Source organism: Protopterus annectens, chromosome 13.part0, assembly GCF_019279795.1.
Source record: "Protopterus annectens isolate FY-2018-M chromosome 13.part0, PAN1.0, whole genome shotgun sequence".
Taxonomy (NCBI): domain Eukaryota; kingdom Metazoa; phylum Chordata; order Ceratodontiformes; family Protopteridae; genus Protopterus; species Protopterus annectens.
Window position 1 is genome coordinate 533168544 of NC_056747.1, and position 23654 is coordinate 533192197.

At 42.8% G+C, this 23654-nt stretch overlaps 1 protein-coding gene across 1 annotated transcript in view; it reads right to left on the reverse strand.

Moving 5' to 3' along the window:
• The window catches only part of LOC122787442 (caspase-1-like), a 356567-nt gene that overhangs the window by 332759 nt on the left and 154 nt on the right, over positions 1-23654 (reverse strand). The window lies entirely within an intron of this gene.

Sequence of the window (23654 nt, forward strand, 5' to 3'; positions counted from 1 at the left end):
AATTCAATTTACTCTTCAAAGCATGTCCAGAAGTCAGCTTCAGGTGTACTCTCCAGTTCATCTGGTGGAATTGGGCATCCTGAGGCAATGTCACAACTGCCTCATCTATACAGACAACCCTCTCCTCTTACCTCTAGACACAAACACTTGTGAGAGATGCAAATACACAGCCAGACTGGAGGCTAAGTGCTCTCAACCCATGACTGTAACAGACAGTCAAGAGGATAAGGGACACACTTGCATCACACCACCTGTCACACATGAATCTGCAAAACAAGCACCGGCAAGACATACGCATAAATACACAAAAACATATTCGGAGGCACTGGGTACCTATCTGAAAAAGAAACAGTGCCCTCCAAAGCAGACAAGCAAGCAACCTGCACCCCCAAACACAAGCCAGAAAACACATAATTCACCTCAGCAGTGTGCCTCACAACAGCCCTTAAGGCAAAACACCATACCTAACATGCTAGTAATAGGAGACTCTATAGTAAGGCACATGGATGTTCCACTCACCAGGCTGAACAAGAAGGTTTCTGTCAGCTGCCTGTCAGGTGCTCGGATCCGCCACATAATACAGGCACTTAGGTCACTCCAGAACAAGTACAAGTATGATGCTGTCATTGTACATGTTGATGTGAATGATCTAAGACGTACCTCCCTGGACCACATGAAAAGAGACATTGAGGAGCTCTCTGATCATGTAGCCCAAGCTGGTATGACCCTGACCTTGAGTAGCATACTACCTACACCTAGAATGATACCACAATTCAAAGACAAAATGATCAATTTCAACAATTGGCTAACCTTCTGGTGTCATTCTAAGGGGATCCAGTGTCTGTCTGGGATGATATGATAGACCAGCCTTGCTGTTTTGCCAGAGATGGCCTACTTCTCAAATACCTGTCATCCAAATGGAGATGTTCCTGCTCTCACCAGATATAATTTCCAAGGATTTCTTTACCTGAGCTCTCCATTTCCTGCCCCGCTCTACCCCCAAGCTTTTCCTGACTTTTCTAACTTTCTCCTGACTCCAACTTTTTTCAGTCTGTAAAAAAAAACAAAAAAAAAAAAAAAAAAAACAAAAACGTTTGCACGTCTATGTATTATTGTTATTTTTCTCTGCACTGTATTGCTTTATTATGCTTGCTCATTATGCACGTTTTATATAAATGTATTTCCTGACTGTATGAATCTTACTCTTGTATTATACCATTAACTTTATGTAACCATGTTTCATTGTATTGCTTGTGGAGCTTTTCTGCCTGGGCCTCCACTGAAAATGGGCACTTCTTGGCCCAGTGGACTTCCCCGGTAATCAAACTGAAATAAATAAATACATAAAATAAATAAATGGGTTGCACCTATCACCCCTAGGTTTTCGAATACTGGCCAAGGCTCTTGCCGTCCACATAGTGCCTTTTTTAGGCAAGGCTCAAAGGACAAACCAACCACTGTAACCAGCACAGGTAACCAAAAACTAAGGGTAATGCTACTCAACGCCAGAAGTCTCAACCTCAAAATGCACACACTCGAGGCTCTCCTCAGCATGGAGAAAATCGATGTTTGTGCAGTGATGGAAACCTGGTTCAAGGCTCAAGAGAGCACCCCAACACTGCCAGGTTACAATTCATATCATACCTTCCGGCCTCAGTTACCAGATCGCAGTACAAAGGGCGGAGGTGTATCCATATTCATCAAGGATACCCATATCGCCAGGTTAGTAGCACAGCATGATGCCCCAGAGATCATCCATGCACAACTATCAGCAGGCTAAACCACATTTCAAGACATGGCCGGTTATAGATCACCCACCATGTCCCAAGATGCTCACTCTGCATTCCTTGAGACATTGGAAAATATAAAGGTGCTACCCAACACCATAATCTTGGGTGATTTCAACTACCCTGGTACAGACTGGGCGAACTACCAATGTTCCAACTCCTATGCTCAGCGATTCATAGAATTTATAAATTCAAATGCCCTTGAACAACTAGTATGTTCTCCCACTAGAGGGGACAACATATTGGATTTAATCATCACAAATATGGGCGCTCATTGTACCACACCTGTTATCACTCCCTCCTTGGTCAGATCTGACCACAAACTGATAACCCTGGACATCCTCACCCCTCCACCTCCCCCAGTCAAAGAAACCATAGTCAAAAACCTTTCCAAAGCAAACTTCAAACTACTTGCATCCGAAGTGGAAAGCTTCATATTCCCTTGCAGAAGGATAATGATATCCAAGATACGGAATCCTACACCAAGGCACTCTATATGCATCTTCAGGATTGCATGGACCGTGCTATCCCAAATAAAACCAAGACTCCTTCCTCAAGCAAGAAGAAACCAGTCTGGTGGACCCCGGCCATAAGCAAACTTTACAATAAAAGGAGGAGATTTATACAAAAAAAGGCCAAATCTCAAGAAGAAAAATTATCCCTGATCAGCATTAGTAAGAAATTGAGGGCCCTCATCAAGTCAACTAAAGCTAATTTTGAAAAGAAAGTTGCCAAGGATAACCATAAGGCCTTCTATGGCTACGTCAAAAACCTAAATGGCAACGCTCAGGTCTGTTCTGAGTTAGTACAAAATGGAACAAAATACACTGACCCTTCTGACATTGCCAACATCTTGGCTGACAGGTTCAGTGCAAATTCCCCCCTCACCACCTACAGGGCCTATTACCATTCCAGGGGATTGTGCAAGTCCAATTATTACTGATACATTGGTTAACAAGGCTCTATCTAAAAGCTAAAAACACTGCCTCCATGGGACCAGATGGTGTCCCAGGCTGTATCATACACGAGCTCCAAAAGGAATTAACCCCGCATTTTAATACCCTGTTCAGTCTCAGCCTCTCCACAGGATATGTGCCCATAGAATGGCGCACGGCAACGGTGGTCCCACAACAAAAGGGTGGGGCCACAACTGACCCTGGGAACTACTGACCAATAAGCCTGACCAGTCTGATCTGTAAGGCTATGGAGCGATTCATTATGGAACTCATAAATGGAGAGATTGGGAACCTCCAGTCACTGGACCCCACACATTTCGGCTTCGTCAAGGGCAGATCATGCCTCCTGAACCTGGTGGATTTCTTTGAGACAGTTACTCAGGCTATAGATAAGGGAAAGGAGGTACACACAGCTTATCTTGACCTTGCTAAAGCATTTGACACCATTCCCCATTCAGGTATTATTGATAAGCTGACCAGCCTGGGCATAAACCCTTACGTCACAAGATGGATCGCAAACTGGCTCTCAGACAGATCCCATAAAGTTAGAGTAGAGGGATCTATGTCCAAATCCAGACCAGTAATGAGTGGTGTGCTTCAGGGCTCTGTCCTGGGGCCCCTCCTGTTTGGCATATACTTCTCAGAAGTACAGGCAAGCATGGAAGGGCTGTGGCTGACAAAGTTTGCGGACGACTGCAAACTGGGTGCTATAATAGAGTCTCCGGCCGACATGGAGATCCTCCAGAAGGGCCTAAATGAGACTGATGCATGGTGTCAAAGCCATGGTCTCAAGCTAAATGCAAAAAAATGCGTAGTAATCCCCTTTGGAAAAAACAGAGTACCCGCAAACTACAACATAGGATGTAATCCCCTGAAATCTGAAGAAGAAATAAGGGATCTAGGGACCCAAGTAGATAGTCAGCTTTCTTTTGATAACCATGTTGCCAAAGTGGTTAGAAAATCCTTCTATGTGACCCATTTGATCACGAAAGGGTTCACATCAAGATCTAATGATGTAATGGTGCCCCCTCTACTCTTCCCTCATCAGACCCATTATTGAGTACAGTGCACCAATTGGAATGTACCTGGCTAGACATCTCCAGCAGCTGGAGAGACCACAGAGGTACCTAACCATGAGGATTACTGGCCTCAAACAGTTGCCCTATGCAGCACGATTGAAAAAGCTAAGACTGTTCTCTGTTGCATACCACTTTCTCAGAGGCGATCTCTGTCTAACGTACAGAGCCATGTCCAATCCAAAATTGTTGAACATGCTCCATCTTAGCAAAACCAAATTTACTCAAGCTACACACTCTAGGGATATAAACCTCAATACAACAATGAATAGAACATGCTGGAGGGATAGATTCCCTTTGCAGAGACTTCCCTTACTATGGAACAGGGTCCTGATCTACATAAGACAGAGCCCCTCACTATCACTCTTCAAGAGGAACCTTGATGAGTGGATGGGTAACAAAGTTCACACCGGGGATCACACCAACAGCACTACTAGATAGGGGCCAAGGGTACTAGCTGCTAGTACAAGTGTCTAGGGAACTACTAAAGGGGCGGTGAATACCGCACAACGTGGCTCGGCTAATATATGCTTTCGGGCAGATAGCCAAGTACCAACCTATGAACCTATGTCTGAGTTCCCAGTATGTGAGAGGACCTGGCTAAGTAAATTCATTGATGCCACTGAGGTGTGGGTATATTTACAAATATATATGATAACAATAAATTGCAAAATTACCTAGACATTTTATTCAGGGGGTCACTGAAATGGGATATAATTTAATGCCAAGAAATGCAATGTGATGCATTTTATTTCTGGAAATACTCATTAACCTTATGCTCTAAAAATAATGAAATTTTGACCTCTAAGTTCTGTGACAGATTTAGGATACATGGTGGACAATACTCTGGACTTTAATAATCATATCAAGCCAGTGATGAGGAAGTGTTTTGATCTTTTAAAAGACATCTTAAGGATGTAGTAGTATAGAGAAAGGTTTCAATTACGCTTTTCACCTCTACGGTACACTTATTATGTATTACTGTGTGTTTTTTGGTTGTTATAATGCTTGCCAAATAGAGACTTGAGAGAATCCAGAAGACAGTCACTAAGGCAAGTTACAGAATTGAAAAACCTAGAATATGAAGAGAGATTAGAGACTCTTTCCCTGTACTCAGTTTACTACAGGCTTTAAAGAGGACACTTGATTCATGTTTTCAAATCAATAAGAAATGAGACATTAGTCTCTCTCTTGGTGTTACATTTTTGGGGCATAGTATTAAAATCTGGAACAATCTATATGTGAGACTGGCAGATGTTAAAACATCAGTTAAGAGCAGGTATTTTCATCATGCGTTAAACTGGTCAGATGACATAGCATCTCCAGGGACAACCATACACACTGTTATGGCTCATAACTGTGAATACCGCATGTTGCAAATACACACTGACTAATGCAGCAGCAACTGCTAACATTTTTCACAATTCCCACAGTATGAACTCCAGGAATCAGTGGCAGTCAATGCCAATGCATGGGAAGCTCCACAGCGTGCTGTTTGTAAGTTTCTGAATCACTCTGTTTGTATTGCTATGAGGTTTTTAAAACTGAGGTACAAATGTATTCATGCATTATATTTTCCTAGTTCTGTTGCACTGCTTTCCCATGATTTGTTACATTGCAGCATAGTTGCTCAAAACCATAATCCTTGAGCCTGACAAATTAGTAGTGCTCTGTGCAGTGCATATGGCAAACACTACTTTACAGAAAGATGGTGGAGTTACAGAAAACAATTCTTCCAACAAGTGGATCGTTATACAAAAAATATGGTTAACTTTGCGCATTGATACTACTTCTCTTCCTCTCTGCAACAAAGGCAGTGAAAGAAATTCCAGCGCACCGAACACTTGTATTTTATAGGTGCTACTACAGATTTCCTGGTGTCTGTGGTATGTCATGCAGGTGGAAACAAATTCCTCTGTCAAAGTCTGCAGCAAGTTAAACTGAAGAAAAAAAAAAAAAAAACAGCTGATCTTTCCCTTCCATTGATTTCAATGTATGGGAAAAAGAAGTTATGTCCTCAACATAACGTTCCATGTGTGTTGTCCATCTCACCTTCATTTTTCACTGGTTGGGTTCAGAACCGATCCTTGGTTCTGACATGGCCTTATACAAAAGCTCAAGGTCTTCTACTAGCTCGTGGCTGCAACCCTATCCCGTCATGCCCTAGGAAAGCTCCCCAGATCTTGTTGGCTGATATAACAATAGCTAACAATAAAACTATCCAAAAACCTATAGAGCAATGAAGAAGGTCAGAGAAAAAGAAGTTATGTACTCACCATAATGTTCCAGGTTTGTTGTCTATCTCACTGTTCATTCTTACATGGATGGATGGGTTCAGCGCCGATCCTCAACTCCGACTCGACCAAATACACACCTGGAAGTCTCAAACTTGGCTCGTGGCAGGTAGGTATCCCATGATGCAGTGGTGCAACTCTCCAGATCTTGTTTGCTGCTAACTTACTAATGAGTAACATAAGTAAATATATATATATATATATATATATATATATATAGAGAGAGAGAGAGAGAAACAGGAGAAACAAACTGAATTGTTTACTCCTGAAAGGAGTAACGATAACTAACAGGTCCTCTAGGAGTCCTTGGATGGGGGAAGGAGGGAGGGTTCATAATAATGAATGCAGAGATGGACAACAAACATGGAACGTTATGGTGAGTACATAACTTCTTTATGTTATGTTGTCCTATCTCACCTTCATTCTTACATGGATGGGACAGCGTCCCTAGCACCTTTTCCCCGGGTGGCTCATGAGAGTACACCTTTAAGCACAGTGGACCCAAAGGAGGCCCTGTCCATGGAGGCCAAATCCACTTTGTAATGAGTGATAAATGTATGAGGATTGGACCACATAGCTGTAGCACAAATGCTGTCCATAGAAATTTTGGCCTGAAAAGCAGATGACGTAGCTAGTGCTCTAGCTGAATGACCCCTAACTTTGAATGGTACTTCTCTATTATTGGAGGTATAGATAACGGTGATACAATTCGAGAGCTAGTTAGAAAGGGTAACATTAGAAACCGGCATAACCTTTTTTGCCGCAGAAAAGGAGATGAATAATTAGTTAGATTTCCTGAAATCTTTTGTCCTATGCAAATAGAATTTGAGTTGTCTGTGCACATCCAACTGATGGAGTTTATATTCTGCCTTGTTGCTGTGGTTAGGGAAGAACACTGAAAGTTCAATGGATTGATTAATATTGGCTTGAGGAAAGACCTTGAGTATAAACAATGGATTAGTTAGTAACAATACCCTGTCCTTGTGAAAAAGCAGATATGGCGTTTTGATAGATAATGCTTGCAACTCTGAGACCCTTCTAGCAGATGTCACAGCAACCAGAAAAAATTTCTTCCAGGAAAGAAATTTGAGATCCGAAGATGAAGAAGGTTCAAATGGTGGCAATGTAAGTTGAGACAGGACAAAATTTAAATCCCAAGTGGGAAGGGGTTCCTTAAAGGGAGGTCTCAATAAGGAGGTGCCTTTCAAAAATGCTTTACATAACCTGTGTGACATTAAATTAGAAGAATGGTCACTAATGTGAAAATTTGAAATTGCAGCCAGCGGTACTCTAATGGTTTCTGCAGCCGAACCTTGTTGAAAGAGTTCCGCCAGGAATTCTAGAATGGATTGAATAGGCGCACAAAAGCCGTCAATGTTTCTATTTTGAGCCAGCGAGAAAATCTTTCCCATTTGCTAGAATATAGTCTTCTAGTAGAAGCTATATGAGAGGACATCAATATGTGTTTAACTGTTGGAGTGAAATTTTGAAGCCTGACTAAAGGGTCTATATTAGAACACCGAAGTTTCAAAACTTCGAGTGTTCTAATGTCGACCCGTTTTCAGCGAACACTGAAAATATCCAAGAAACAGAAAACCAAATTTTTTCCTAGGGAAAGAATTTGGTTGTCTGTTTCTGTTGCTTCGGTATTTTCAGTGCTGTGGTGGAAAGTTATGGGTCGGGTTCAGGTAAGTGTGCGATTGTGTGGACGTGAGGGCTAGGGCATGGTAGGTTAGTTAGGGCACGGGTGAGGTCACTGTGTGATAGTGAAGAGCCTTAGGGTTAGGGTTAGGGTTTGGGTTAAGGTAAGTGGATAGTTAGTGGTGTATGTATTGTTTAGTGTAGGGCTAGGTGTAAGAGTTTAGGTGTATGTGTGTGGATTGCTGTTTGTTTGGTATGCTTGTGTTGTGTGTATGTGTTTTGGAACAGCAATTTTTTTTCCCTCGGAAAAAATTTGCTGTTCTTTATGTTCGATGTTTTCAACTTTTGTTGAATAGGGTACGATATTAGAACACTCGAAATTTTGAAACTTCGGTGTTCTAATATAGACTCTGACTAAATTGGAAAGTGGAGCAGCCATGCTGTCAAGTTGAGGGTGTGGAGAGAAGGATGAAGTGAACCTGATATGTGTGTCAGCAGGTCTGGAACAGGGTCCAGAGTCCAAGGATTCTCCTGAAGATGAGGCCAAAGGAAGGGGGAAACAAATCTGACGTGGCCAATATGGGGCAATGAGAATCATCCTGCTTCCCAAGGATTTTGCTTTCTGGATGACACTGAGTATGAGGAGAATGGAGGAAAGGCATAAAGCAGTCCTGAGGGCCAATCATGTAAAAGTGCATCTCTCGGTGTCCCTACCAGTGGGGGAATTAGGGTAAAGTAGCTGCTGCACTTGGCATTCATGGGAGTTGCAAAAAGATCGCAGCAAGGCTGACCTCATTTTCGAAGATCTTTTCCGCTATGTTCTGGTTCAGAAACCACTCGTGAGGCATCAGAATTGCCCTGCTCAACTTGTCTGCTATCACGTTGCACTTCCCCAGGATGTGCATTGCTGCTAAAAAGTGCCAGGAAGAAATTGCCCATTGCCAAACTCTCAGGGCCTCATGACAGAGAGGATAAGATTTGATTCCCCCTTGCTTGTTTATGTACCAAACCACCGACATATTGTCTGACTGTATAGCAATCGTTCCTAGAGGAAGAGAGCCGTGGAGTGCTTGCAATGCCAGAAGCACTGCTCTCATCTCTAGGACATTTTTGTGCAAGTGGGTCTCATGTTCCTGCCATATACCTTGGACCGTTCTTCCCAGATAATGCTCTCCCCCACTCTGGGAAGCATCCATGGTCACTGTAGCAACTGGTTGTCAAGGAACAAAGGGTCTCCCAATGGTCACATGGCTGGACTGGATCCATCACTGCAAGTCCTTTTTGCATGACTCCATTATTCTGATGAGGTGAGACATAGGGAGCTCTTGAAGTGGCCATTGAAGGATTCTCATGTGCATTCTGGCGAGGGGAACTAGTGTTATGGTGGAAGCCATTATTCTTAAAAGTTTCAGAACTACCTTTGCTTTTACCTTGTCCTTGGGAAGAAGGTGAAGTACTTGTTGCCTGAGGGCTGAAATTCGGTCTGCTGGAAGATGTGCCATTAAGGAAACAGTGTCTAGATCTGTGCCTATGAAGGTAATATGTTGACAGGGCAACAAGGCAGATTTTTGTAAGTTGACTGTTATGCCTAACTGAGCACAAATTTCCATGGTCACTTCCCTGGCTTGCTGGAGTAGATGCTTGGTAGCGGCAGTTAGGATCCAGTCATAGAGAAACGGAAACACTTGGAATCCCAGATGCCTCAAGTGAGCCGTGACTACTGCCATGCATTTGGTGAACACTCTGGGGGGCTGTAGTGAGACCAAAGGGCAGAGCTCAGAACTGATAATGACTGGCTCCCAGTCGGAAGAGTAAATGGCTCCTCAATGCCCTGTCCATTTTTATGTGGTAGTACGCATCTTGGAGGTCTATCGAGCACATCCAATCATCTTTCCCTAAGAAAGGAAGTATTGACTGCAGTGTCACCATTCGGAACCTTGACTTCTTGACAGATTTGTTTAACTTGCTTAGGTCTAATATGGGACTCCAGTCCCCTGTTCTTTTTGGCACCAAAAAGAATCTTGAGTAAGTTCCAAATCCTGTTTGGTCTGCCTGGACTTCTTGGACGAATCTTTTGCCCAGCAACTTTTGGATTTCTATAGTTGCTTGCTCCCTTAGATTGGGTGGAACATTCGGGGACTGTTCTGATTTGTGGGACAGGGTGGAAAAAGGGAATGGAATATCCTCTGGATATTATTCTTAGTACCCACTTGTCTCTTGTGATACTTTGCCAGGTTTCTGGGTACAAAGACAAATGCCCCCCAACTGCCTCCAGAGTAGAGTAGTCAGGCCTCCTTTCAGGAGCGCTGATAGGAATGTCTGTGAAAGGAATCACGGTCTCCCTGGTTTTGTGGACCCCTCTGCCTCTAGGATGGCATCTACCATTACCACCTCCCATTCTGCCCCTGTGGAAGGATTCACCTCATGCATCTTGGAAAGCTCCCTGGGATCTTTTGAACCACATTTTCTCACTCTTCTGACCTTTAGGATAAGGTCTTGAAGGTATGGAAAAATGTACTCCAACGGCAGAGGGAGTTCTCTCTTCCTGCTCACATGTGGTGAGTGTGTCCTTTACTTTGGGTCCAAAGAGTGAGGAACCATCAAAGGGGGAATTAGTAAATGTAGATTTAAAGGGGTCCACAAAATTGCACAAGCACAGGCAGGAGTGTCTCCTCAGGGAAACTCCTAAACCCGCTGCCCTGCTCACTCCATCTGCTGTGCAAGATATCAGCCTCATGGAGGAGTTGACTATGGAATTTAAGGTGGACAGCTGGGAAGAAACCTTCTCATTCACCCCCACAGCTAATGTACCTTGTAGAGTATCTCCTAGTTCTTTCAGGAGATCTCTTTGTAGCCTTGTAAAGTGAGTTAGGTAGTTCAGCGATCGGAGTGTAAAGGTCGCTGACGAAAAGACACGCTTCCTGTATCTGCCCATCGTTCGAGAATCTTCATTCGGAGGATGGACAGATTAGGATATCTCCAAGAATTCCTTCTTGGTGGCTGCTGCTACCAGCATAGCATCTACAGGTATGCCCTTTGTGAGAAAATTGTTTCCAGTAGGGGCTGACAAAAACTTGTTTGGCCTCCAAGGGACTGCTTCCATTGTATCAGGTGACTCCAACGCCTTTCAACTGACCAAGTCCAATAGTTTGTCAAAAGGAGGAGACACCCAGGAGGCTGAAGTTTGAGATCCAAAGGCCTTCAGGTACATTGACTCCTCATCAGAAGGGGTGATGGCCTTCCAGCTGCCTCTTTGCTTTAGGATCTCTAGGATATCTGCAAATTAGATATCGTCAGAGGACGACCATGGGGACCCTTCTGACTCCTCGAGGTCAGTGCCTGAAGTGATAGACTCATCCGGGGAGTCTATATGCTTCCTCTTGCAAGTTCTTTTCCAAGGGGACTCCTCAGAAGGGTATTCTGGGGAGACCTTGGAAGAGAGGGGTTCACCCAGTGGGAGATCCTGAGGCTCTGGATCTCTGCTGTCCTGTGGATGGGGTGGTGCCAAGACAGTAGCCAGTGCCTTAGGGGGACGAATGCTGGTATCCTTATGTAGAGCTGTAGGGGTAGACAGCACAGTCCTCATCAGCTCAAAAGCATACCCCACCAGCTTTGAGGAGACAGAGGATGCCCCCAAACCTAATGAGATCAGTTCTGAGGCTGACGTAGGAGCTGAGCTCACCAGAGCTGATGCTCAACGGGGTAGACTTGGCACCAAAGACATTCAGGCCCAACGTCCCCCTTGGGGCTGGCCAGAGAATCTCAGCTCCAAGACACTCCAGACGACACTGAGAGAATCAGAGTAAATGTTAGATCCATGATCACCGAAGGGGGTCCCGGAACCGACGGTTCTACAGTAAGTGGTACCAGGCACTCCAGCTCTGAGGGTCCAACTTGGCTTGGAGGAGGAACAACTGTGGATGTAATGGCTTTAGAAGGCTCTGAGACCTAATGGGTTGGAGCTGAGAACAATTTGGCTAGTGCCAGTGACTTCAAGAGCCTGCGGACCACCCACTCCACATCAGATAGGCTCCTAGTGGATCTAGAGGATAGAGAAGGAGAACGAGAACTCTCCAAAATGGGAGATCTCAGAGTAGGGGAGACCGGTGAAATGTCAATGGAATGGCTTCGAGACATGATATCTTGCGGTTTCGAGGACCTAGGAGACAAAGAACCAGGCTTGTTGATGATAATAACCTCCAACGGTTCCGAGGGCTGTGGAGCCGAGGAAGAAGGTGTCTTAGAAATTTTATATAATTTTTCTGGAGGCTCCAACTGAGCCATAGGAACAGGTGATGGTCTTTTAGAAGGTTTGTCCCTCTTTGAAGAAGAGGAGGATGAAGAAGAAGAAGCACTCTGTTCAGCTTCCTCAAAGGTTGGCTTTAAGAGCCCCTTGAGAATCAATTTGTTTCTCCTTTCCTGTAACACTCTAGAACTAAAGGAATGAAAGTACAGTCCTCCTGCAAATAAACAGCCCCTAGACAGTAAACGCAAATGACATGTCCTTCAATAATTGACATCTTTTGTGTACACTTTTGACATTTTTTTTAAAGCCCAAAGGCTTATGCTCTCTTTCTCTCTCTCTCTAGAGTCTTTAGACATGACAGAAGAGAGTTCCCAAAAAAAAACGTGACTTTCCAAACTGTGAAAGACTACACACACTAAACTAAAGAACACTGCACTTCTAAGAAAAGGCAAATTAGCACTCTAACCTAATAAACATTCCACATCTGAGAAAATATCACAATATAAACTTGACAATGATAGGACAAGCAGTAGGGCCTCTAACTGAGACAGACCTAGATACTAGGGATAACACACACTAACTACTAAACTACCAGCCCTCTAACTAAAATAGGTGATTAGCTCTCTAACTTAAACGGGCTAAATATCAACTGCTACTAGATATCAACTATAGAAAAAGGGAAAATAAACAGCATTCCACTACAATAACTACAGGATACAACAAGGCCTGCAAAAAAAAAAAAAAACAATGGCCAAAAAGCAGCACCCCACAGAAGGAGATAAGAGTAACTACACACTTAATATAACTATTTAAATGCATTAGGAAACACTATAAATGAAAAACTAGTAGAAATTTTAGCTAATAAAGTGAAAAAAGACAAAACTTAGCCACGGCCAAGAAGAGCACATCTAACCTTGTAAAGTGGCAAATGAGATCTGGGAGAGTTGCACTACTGCATCATGGGATACCTATCTGCCACGAGCCAAGTCTGAGACTTCCAGGTGTGTATTTTGCAAGATAGGACAACATAACATCATTTGTTTCCAATTGTGACCGCTCTGTCCTCTAGGAGCCAAAGGCTGGGGGAAGGAGGGTGGGATGCAAGAATGAAGGCGAGAGGGAAACAAACAAGGAACATTATGGTGAGTACATAACTTCTTTATGTGATGTTGTCCTATCTCACCTTCATTCTTCACTGGTTGGGACAGCATCCCTAGCACCATATTTGTTGGGTGGCTCACAGGAGAATATTCTTCAGAACAGTGGACCCAAAAGAGGCCAAATCCACTTTGTAATGAGTGATAAAGGTATGAGGCCTTGCCCATGCTGCTTCAGCACAAATTATGTCAATTGATAGTCTAGCCCGAAAGGCAGAAGAGACTGCTATGGCTCTTGTAGAATGACCTTTGACTTAATAGGTGAGATCTTTGTTCTGAGATTTGTAGGTAAAGGTAATACAATCTGACAGCCATTTAGAAAGTGTGACTTTAGATACAGGAGCACCTTTCTTAGAATCTAAAAATGATACAAATAACTGGTCAGATTATTTGACGTCCTTTGTCCTATATAAGTAGAAATGTAATTGTCTATGTACAACTGGTTGGTGTAACATATATTCTGCCTTGCTGCCATAGTTGGGGAAAAACTGGTAGCGCCATGAATTGGTTCAAATAAGATTCTGAACATATTTTGGGTAGAAAGGATGGGTTAGTTCAAAGGGATACTCTGTCTTTGTGGAAAAGGATTTAGGGGGCTTTATAGATGATTGTAAGCTCTGAAACTCTTCTAGCAGAAGTGATGGCTATCAAGAGAATTGTCTTCCATGTCAAAAGCTTTAGATCACAGGATGATGCAGGTTCAAAAGGGGGAAGAATCAAATGGGATAAGACAAAGTTTAGGTCCCCATGGTTCTGGAGGGACTGTAATGGGAGGTGTTAATAAAATAGTGCCCTTAAGAAAAGCTTTGCATAGCCTGTGAGACATCAGATTTGGCCCAGATTCACCTATATGAAATAAGATATCACTGCTAACTGAACTCGAATAGTAGCTGCAGCTGCACCTTCATTAAATAGCTTTGTCAAAAATTCAAGAATGAAAGCTATATGGGCAGAAAAAGGATCAATGTGGTTATTAAATGCCCAAGAAGAAAGTTGTTTCCATTTGCTCATGTATAATTTCCTCATTGAAGTCTTATGAGATGAGATCAAGATATGTTTCACTGACGGGGAAAGGTTAGAGAGCCTGGCTATGTTTGGAATCAGAGCAGCCAAGCTGTCAGTTTGAGGGTTTGAAGAGAGGGAGGGAGCATTCCTGACACATGAGTCAGAAGGTCTGGAACTGGGTCCAGAATCCATGGCACCTCCTGGAGATGAGGCCAAAGGAAGGGGGACCAGTTTTGATGAGGCCAGTATGGGGCTATGAGTATTAAATTCCTTCCCAATGAGCTGGCTTTCTGAAGAACGTTGGGTGTCAATGGAAAGGGAGGGAAGGCATAGAGGTGACCTGAGGGCCAATCGTGTACAAGTACATCTCTTGGTGACTCCCCCAGAGGGGGGATTAGGGCAAAAAAGCTGCTGCATTTGGTATTCATGGATATGGCAAAAAGGTTGCAGCAAGGCTGACTCCATTTGCAGAAAATCATTTCTGCCACTTCTTGTTTTAGGGACCACTCATGAGGCATCAGGATCGCTCTGTTGAGTTTGTCTGCTATCATGTTGGATTTCCCCAGGATGTGCGCTGCTATCAGAAAGCATTGGGAGGAGGTCGCTCACTGCCATACTCTCAGGGCCTCTTGACAAAGGGGGTAGGACCTAGTTCCTCCTTTTTTGTTTATGTACCAAACAACTGACATGTTGTCCATCTGTATTGCAATAGTTCCCAGTGGAAGAGAGTCCTGAAATTCTTGCCATGCTAAAAGCACCGCTCTCATCTCTAGGACATTGATGTGCAAATGGACCTCATGATCCTGCCAAGTGCCTTGGACTGTCCTTCCCAGATAATTCCCCTCCTATTTGGTAAGTGTCCATTGTTACTGTGGTTAATGGTTGTAGAAGAACAAAGGGTCAACCTAATGTCATATGAGTGGAGTGAAGCCACCAGCAAAGGTCTTTCCAGTAAGATTCTGTTATCAAAATTTGGTGGGACATGGGTAGTTCTTGCAAGGACCACTGAGTGAACAGTAGCCACTGCAGAATCCTCATGTGCAGGCGTGTTAATAGAACTAAGTTTATTGCTGCTGCCATGGTCCCCAAGATTTTTAGGACTCTTCTTGCTTGTACTTTTTTCCTGGAAAGAAGATTTAAGACCTGATGTTGTTGGACTTGAACTCTTTCTGGGGAAAGTTTTGCCATCATTTTTGTTGTATCTAGATCTGCTCCTATAAAAATGATATGTTGAGATGGCAACAAGGTAGATTTTTCGTAATGTATTGCGATTCCTAGGTGAGAGCAGAGCTGTAATGTGGTGTCTCTTGCTTTTATTAGTAAATGCTTGGTGGTGGAGGTTAGGAGCCAGTCGTCTAGATACGGAAACACTCGGAATCCTAGACATTCTCAAGTGAGCCATGACCACTGCCATACACTTGGTGAACACTCTGGGGGGCTGTAGTGTGACCAAAGGGCAGAGCTCAAAACTGGTAGTGACTGGCTCCCAGTCAAAAGTGCAGATGACTCCTGGATGGCCTGCCCATTTTTATGTGGTAGCACGCATCCTGGAAGTCTATAGAGCACATCCAATCATCTTTTCCCAGAAAGGGGAGTATTGACTGCAGTGTTACCATCTGGAACTTTGTTTTTCTTAATAATTTGTTTAATCTGCTGAGCTCCAGTATGGGTCTCCAATCCCCTGTTTTTGGGACTAAAAAGAACCTTGAGTAAGTTCTGCATCCTATTTGGTTTGTAGGGACTGTTTGGATGACTTTTGTCTAGCAACTTTTGAATTTCTAGAGTTGCCTGTTCCCTTTGACTGGGTGGAAAGTCCAGGATGTTCTCTATGTTTGAGATGGGAAAGGAAAGGTGTATAGATTAGCCTCCAAATACGATGCTTTGTACCCACTTGTCTTTTATTATTTCTAGCCAGGCTTCTGGGTACAAAGATAAGTGACCCCTGACTGCCTCCAGAGATGGACAGATGGGATTCCTTTCAGAAGCGCTGAAAGGGCTTACCATGGAATGATTCCCTGTCACCCTGATTTTGCAGACCCCCTCTGCTGCGTGTTTGGTATTTTCCATTACTGCTTCCCCCTCTGCTCCCAGGGGAAGAATCACCACATGTATCCTGAAAAGCTGTCTGGGATTTTCGGAACCACATTTTTCCTCCCTTTTGACCTTTTGGGTAAGGTCTATAAGTTTGGGATGAACTGACTTCTATGGTAGAGAGAGTTTTTCCTTCTTGCTCACACCTGGTTAGTGTGTCTTTGACTTTTGGCCTGAACAAGGATGAGCCATCAAAAGGCGCATTAACAAAAGAAGATTTAAAGGGCTCCACAGTGTCACACAAGAGCATCCAGGAATGTCTCCTTAGAGAAATTCCTGAACCCGCTGCTCTACTTGCTCCATATGCTGCATAGGAAATGAGCCTTATGGAAGAGTTAACCACAGAGTTTAAGGTGGAGAGCTGAGAGGAAGCCTTATCTGATACCCCTGCAGCTACTGAACCTTGGAGAGTATCTACTAGCTCTTTTAGGAGATTTCTCTGTAACCTACTAAAGTGAGTCAGATAATTCAGCGATCTGAGTGCAAAAGTCACTGAAGAGAACATGCGCTTTTCATATCTGTCCATCATATGAGACTCCTTGTTCAGTGGATGGACAGATGAGGATGTCTCTGAAAGTTCCTTTTTGGTGGCTGCCACCACCACCATAGCATCTACTGGGACACCCTTGGTAAGAAAATCCTTGTCTGAAGGTGCAGTAATAATTTTGTTTGGCCTCCAAGGAACATGTTCTACCAAGTCTGGAGAACCCCATGCCTTTGGACTAACTAATTCCATGAGCTCGTTGAAGGGTGGAGACACCCAAGTGGTGGAAGGGTGAGACCCAAAAGCCTTCAGATATACGGACTCCTCCTCAGAAGGGTTGATGAACTTCCAGCCACCTCTCTGTTTAAAAATTCCCAGGATATCTGCAAAGGAGACATCCTCAGAGGGTGATCGTGGGGACCCTTCTGACTCATCAAGGTCTGTATCAGAAGTGACAGACTCCTCTGGAGAGTCTAAATGCTTCCTCTTGCAAAGTCTCTTATGAGGGACCTCTTCAGAAGGGTATTCTGGAGAGGTTTTGGAAGAGAGGGGTTCACCCAATGGGACATACTGAGGCCTAGGGTCTTGACGTGTCTGTGAATGCAGTGGTGCTGAGACAGACACTCGTGCCTTTGGAGCAAGAATATCAGGACCCGAGACTGGACCTGTTTGTGGAGATGGCACTCTCATCACCTCGAAAGGCCCCTGTCCCTGATCCGAGGAAACCTCCGGATCCAAAGAGCCAGAAGGCAACCCCAGAACCAAGAGAATTGGCTCTTAGGCCGATGTAGGAACCGAGCTCACCAACGCCAAAGCCCCGAGAGGCAAGTTTGGATCGAAGTGTCCAACCCAACTCTCCTCTCCAGACTCAACTGGAAAGCGTCAGTTCTTAGACTGCTTGAGTTCAGATGGAACCGAGGATATCGGAGCAGAAGTCAGGCCCAAAGATCCTGGGATAGGTCTCAGCATTGACGGTTCCACTACAATTGGTTCCAGACATTCCAGCTCCGAGGTCGGCTCAGAGGTGGAATTGATGTTGAAGGGGTAAGTCTTGGTTGGTTCTGAATCCCTATAAGTTGGAGCAGACAGCAGTTTGGCAAGTGCCAGTGTCCTTAAAAGCCTCCACACCACACACTCCACATCATCATCAGAAAGGCTCCTGGAGGACTGAGGAGAGGGTGCAAGAGATCTAGCTGATTGCAGCAAAGGAGATGTCAAGGTGGGAGAAACTGGCTTCAATTCCAGGGACTGGCTCTGTAACTGAAACTCCATCAGCACTGACACAGGAGGAGCCAATGAAGGAGATTATTTGGACCAGCAGTCTTCAGTTCCAGAGATGCCACTTTTGTCAATTTTCTAACTGGCTCTGATTGACCAAAAGAAGGAGATGACCTCTTTCCGGACTTCTCGGACTTAGAGGAAGGAGATTTGGTTGATTTAGAAGTGCCCTGACTTTCTTTAAGAGCTTCAGAGAAGGGGGTTCTTCAGTAAACCTCTCACAATCAATTTTATTTTACTCTCAAGCAGCACTCTATGGCTAAATGAATGACAAATGGAGCAGGATTCCTGTAAATAAACTGCTCCAAGGCAGTGTACACAAATAGTGTGAAAATCAGTGAGTTACACTTTCCACATTTTTTGAACCCAGAGAGTCTAGTTTCCTTAGACATTTTTGTATAAACACCCAATAACAATAATAATAACAGCTTAACACTATAGCAATATATATATATATATATATATATATATATATGTTTTTTTTTTTAGGACAAGAAGAACACCAAAGAGCAATCCTAAAAAATACAGCAGAAAAAGGCATCAGTTCTCTAACTTAAATAAATCTGCCTCTAACTGAAACAGGCAACAGCAGCCTTCTAATTCAAATGAGCTGATGTGTTAACGGGGGAAAAAATTAAAAAAAATCACTTTACAAGACTTTCTAACTTAAACGAGCTCGTATTCTATTTAAATATATCAAAAGAAGCCCTCTAACTAAAAACAGGCTTAAGGCAGTAAATTAAAGCCAGGATAGGGAGGGGAAAAAAGCCTAGTGGGAAAACGGTCACAAGCAAAAACCACAACAGTGAACACTCTAAGTATCTAATAAACTCTAATAGTTAAATATTGAAAAGGCAAAAAGACAAATTATTTCAACAATAAGTAAATAAATTTCCCACTTAGCCACAGCCAACATGGAAGCACCCAATCTTGTTTAGTGGCAAACTAGATCTGGGGAGCTTTCCTAGGGCATGATGGGACAGGGATACAGCCACGAGCTAGTGGAAGCCATCAAGCTTTTGTATAAGGCCGAGTCGGAACCGAGGATCTGTTCCAGTCTCAACCAGTGAAGAATGAAGGTCAGATAGGACAACATCACATTTAATGTTTTATAAAGTACAGAGAGGTTTCTGGTAACTAAACCTTACTGTAATGATATTTTAGGGAGAAAACAAACCTATAAGTTGAACAACAAGTCTTAATGGCTGCTCTTAAGACCAGTGCCTGCAATAAAATAATATCATCACCTGCCATATCATGGACATGTCTACCAGTGGTTAACATATTATTGCCTCCATGACCAGGACTTTGGTAAATGGATGGTGTCACTCCCTAGAAGCTCTCTTCACCCTTAGAGAATACTAATGTCTGTGTGGTCACTAAGACATGGTTTAAAGCTGTGAAGAGAACACCAACAGTGCAAGGTTATACTGCCTTCCACACAATTAGACCAACTACTATACATACAGGGACTTAAGATGGAGGTGTCTCAGTTTACATCAAAAATAAATATAACACATGGCTGGTCAAACAGAACAATGAACTTGAGCTTCTCCATATTCAGATCACCATAAGCAAAATTGAATACTACTTCCTTGCAAGCTACAGGTCCCCCTCTTTGCCCCATGAAACCCATACCATGTATTTGAACTTAGTAGAAATACTCGCCATCCAACCCGATAACATATTCATTGGTGACTTTACCCCACTGTTAACTGGGAATAATACACTACACCATACAGGCACAGAGATTCCTGGATTTTGCTAATACAAACTCCCTAGCCAGATTGTTAATACACAACAAGGGGTACAACCATACTGGATGTGGTCCTCACTAATATGGGAGAGTGGTGCACACCTCCTAGTGTAATGTCTTCTCTGGTAAGTTCAGACCCCAGAATGGTCTCCTTTGAAGTAAAAATAAAACCTGGAACCCCAGCTAACCCTGGAATATTTAGGAATTACTCTAATGCTAATTTCCTACTATTAACTGGTAACCTGGCAAAATTCCAAGTGCTCATAAACCCTGAAAACACTGCTGCCTAAGCAGAGCTGTTCACAGAAACCTTATACAAGCATAGCTGCATAAAGACAGCTGTATAACCACCAGGAAGAAGATCAGAAGTAACTCAAGAACAAGCCACCCTGATGGAATCAGATAATCAATAGGCCATATAACAGGAGGAAGAAAATCATGGCAAAAATTAAAAGGTGCAGCACCCAGTAGGATAAAAGCACTCTCATCAAACTAAACAACTCAGGGGACAAAAAGTCTACCAAAGCCAAATTTGAGGTAAATTTGGCCTCCCAGGCCAAGGACAACAGCAGCAGCAATGCATTCTTTATTTATGTCTGCAACCTCAAAGGCAATACACAATTGTGTGCAGAGCTCATTGTAAATGGAACCATCTGTAGTGAGCCGGAGATATAGCAAAAATAGAGAAAACCTATTGGCCAACAAATTCAGCTCCAACCCCTCTCTTCCCATCAACCCTCCCTCAAGAAATACCATCAAATATAACTCCCCCTGCTATCACTAGGGAAAGGTCCTTAATGCTCTCTCTAAGGCCAAGAACGCTGCATCAATGGGCCCAGATAATAGCCCAGGATGCCATCTAAATAACATGAATCGTGATCCATCAGGACCTCTGGAATTGCTATTTAACTGTAGCCTCCAAACAGGCTTTGTGCCTCATGAATGGAGAACAGTAACAGTCATTCCTCTTCACATTTTAATGACATGGGCACGAGTCCTGGAAAATCCTCTTTAGGCTATGTTAATGTGTTTTTCTGAGTTTTGGGATCTAAAATATCAGGTATCTCATTTTTGATTGCAGCCAAATAAATAAATGGGCTATTTTCGCAACTTTGTTGACATAGCTGAGTTTGGAGGACAATAGAGAAGTAGCTCCAAGTAATGAGGTTACTCATTTTCAGTGAGCATTTTGCATATTAATGCTCAGTCATTTGCAATGCATGCATTCAGACTTGTGGTCTGGACAACAGCACGTTGAGCTTGCATTGCTTCACTCAACAGGCTATATATCTCAGTAACTGATTGCTACTGGTGATTGTGTACATTTATTTTTCTGCAGCATCTGGTATCATATATGCCTAACGGTTAATAAACTGAAAACATTTATAGAGACACATGAATACAAGACAAAGAAAGCACTCTAATTACTATTTTGCAGGGAATGGGGATTCAGATGAGGACTGCTAACTACTACAGATACAGTACAGAATGAATGAAAAAATATGGTAGTTGCAGTAATCTCCAAGTGTAGTACCTCGCAGGATGCGCAGTAGCAAATCCCGCCCCGAACACACCTCCAGCCCAAGCCCGCATGAATATTTATTTTGCTCCTGCTGTACTGTTTAGTCAAACATAGAGTCAAATCATACTAATGCACACACAGAATTCCTTGCATCGTAGCGTTCATTTTATTCAGGGAAACCATAAGCATTTTACAGAAGTAATTTACAGAAGTCATGCAGTATTCAACCATTGCAAATAAGAGTCAAATCATACTAATGCACACACAGAATTCCTTGCATCTTAGCATTCATTTTATTCAGGGAAACCATAAGCATTTTACAGAAGTAATTTACAGAACTCATGCATTATTCAACCATTGCAAATAAGAGTCAAACCATACTAATGCACACACAAAATTCCTTCCACCGTAGCGTTAACTTTATTCAGGAAAAACATTGCAATGTAGGTGTAAGTACAACCCTTTTATTCTGCTGATGGCCATGTTAGAATTAAACCGGCAGCAGTTAAACATATTTTTGTAGCACTGAGGGGTGTTAAAGTGTAAAAGTGTGACTGGGACCGCTTTAATGACTCTAACGTGCTATTATTAAACAGGTGTGATTAAAAACCGTCAAAAACCGGCAGCAGTTAAACATATGTTTTGTAGCACTGAGGGGTGTTTAAGTGTAAAAGTGTGACTGGGACTTCACTGATTCGAATGTGTTATTATATTATATTATGGGACCGTTTTATCATTTGTGTATGTAATGTTTTTAGAATGACTGTCACTCATACTCGACTTTCCCCTGCCAATCATGGATGCCACTCTCAAAGCTGCGCAGAAATGAGTGCGAGGTACTACACTTGGAGATTACCAAGGTTGCTACTACATGTTGTGCCATTGCTAAGTACAACCTATTATGGAAGAGTTCAGTTGAGTAATTTTCCAGGCTGGGAAACTTACTATGAATGATCATAATGTTTAGGTATAGTTGTATCTCAAACTTATGAGCTATAACATGTTGTTGTGACTTTCGGCTTTTCCCAGTTAGGGGCCGCCACAGCGGAACTCCGGTCCGCTAATGATTGGTAATTGATTTTTACGTGCCGAGTTACCAGCCCTGATGCACAACCTTCAATGAAGGTACGCCCATTCACACATGTCTCCACGCAGAAGATGCTCTAGCTGAGAATCGAACCGGACAGCGTTTTACTGTGAGGCGACAACGCTACCACAGCACCACCACCGCGGGTTATCTAATGAACTTTATTTTGCAGTAGAGCTCTGTTAAAGAGCAAAGTTCCAGTGTATTGGAGAGTATAGAAATGACTGGCACATCTGTTTTGAGTATGGAGCTCTAGGTTTGAAGTTACAAACACTGATTTTCTATGGCAGAGAGGGACAACTTGGGCTACCTACTGCCCATGTTTCTAGCTACAAGCTAAGCTATATATCTTATTTAGTGACCAGTGGAAGTATTCTCATCCAGCACTGATGAGAACTTCCTCTGGTACTTCCCATGCAATCCTGCAGCTTCTTCTGAAAGGCTGTCTTAGTCACCTAGCCCCATTTCTGTGACACACCAAGTCCTTGCAGCTCTTATGAACTAGCCTTACCTTGCACCGTTAAACTGTGCTCTCCTGATGTCACCTGGAAGGTATAAGCATTAGTTTTAATACTAAAGATCATTGCACGAGAGTGAACCAAATTTAGAAAAATAAATAAATGGAGTAAACGGTCATTGACTGTATGGCTTGAAGCTAAATGAATTATACTGTTATTTGTTAGGTGCCTAAGAATGCTTGGGTTTGCTTTGCATTTCTTTGGGGTGGAAGAAGAGGATATAGGCCTTCCCTAAATGAACAAGTGGTCTCTTGTGCATTTCCATTTGATTAAAATGCATTTAATTTGTTACAACAGCAGAGTTACAGACAACATTGCAAACTCTTACTATTTAATAACTGACATACTGTGAAACAACTGAAAAGACTTGTAAAGGTACCTCATATTGTTGCATTAGAAAAAAAATAACTTTAATAAACATTAGAAGAAAATAAACAGTAAAGCTTGAGACAGTATCAAGACATAAGGATAAAAACACATGTACATTCTCTGTTATGTCATAAAATATTCAGAAATGGGTTGCTTTGAAACAACTTTAGCAAAACACACAGATTTTCTTTTGTGTTCCAGAAGAAATTACATTATTTCTGATAAAGACTCATTATTATTTATATATGAAAAATAAATGTTGCCGCATAGTTTCCCTTCTTCAACACTTAATCTATTTCCTGAATGAGGATTTTACACTCCAGAACTGTTGTACTTTGAACAAAGGCGCTGCTACTTACTAAGTAAAACAATATTTTGTATTGTAAA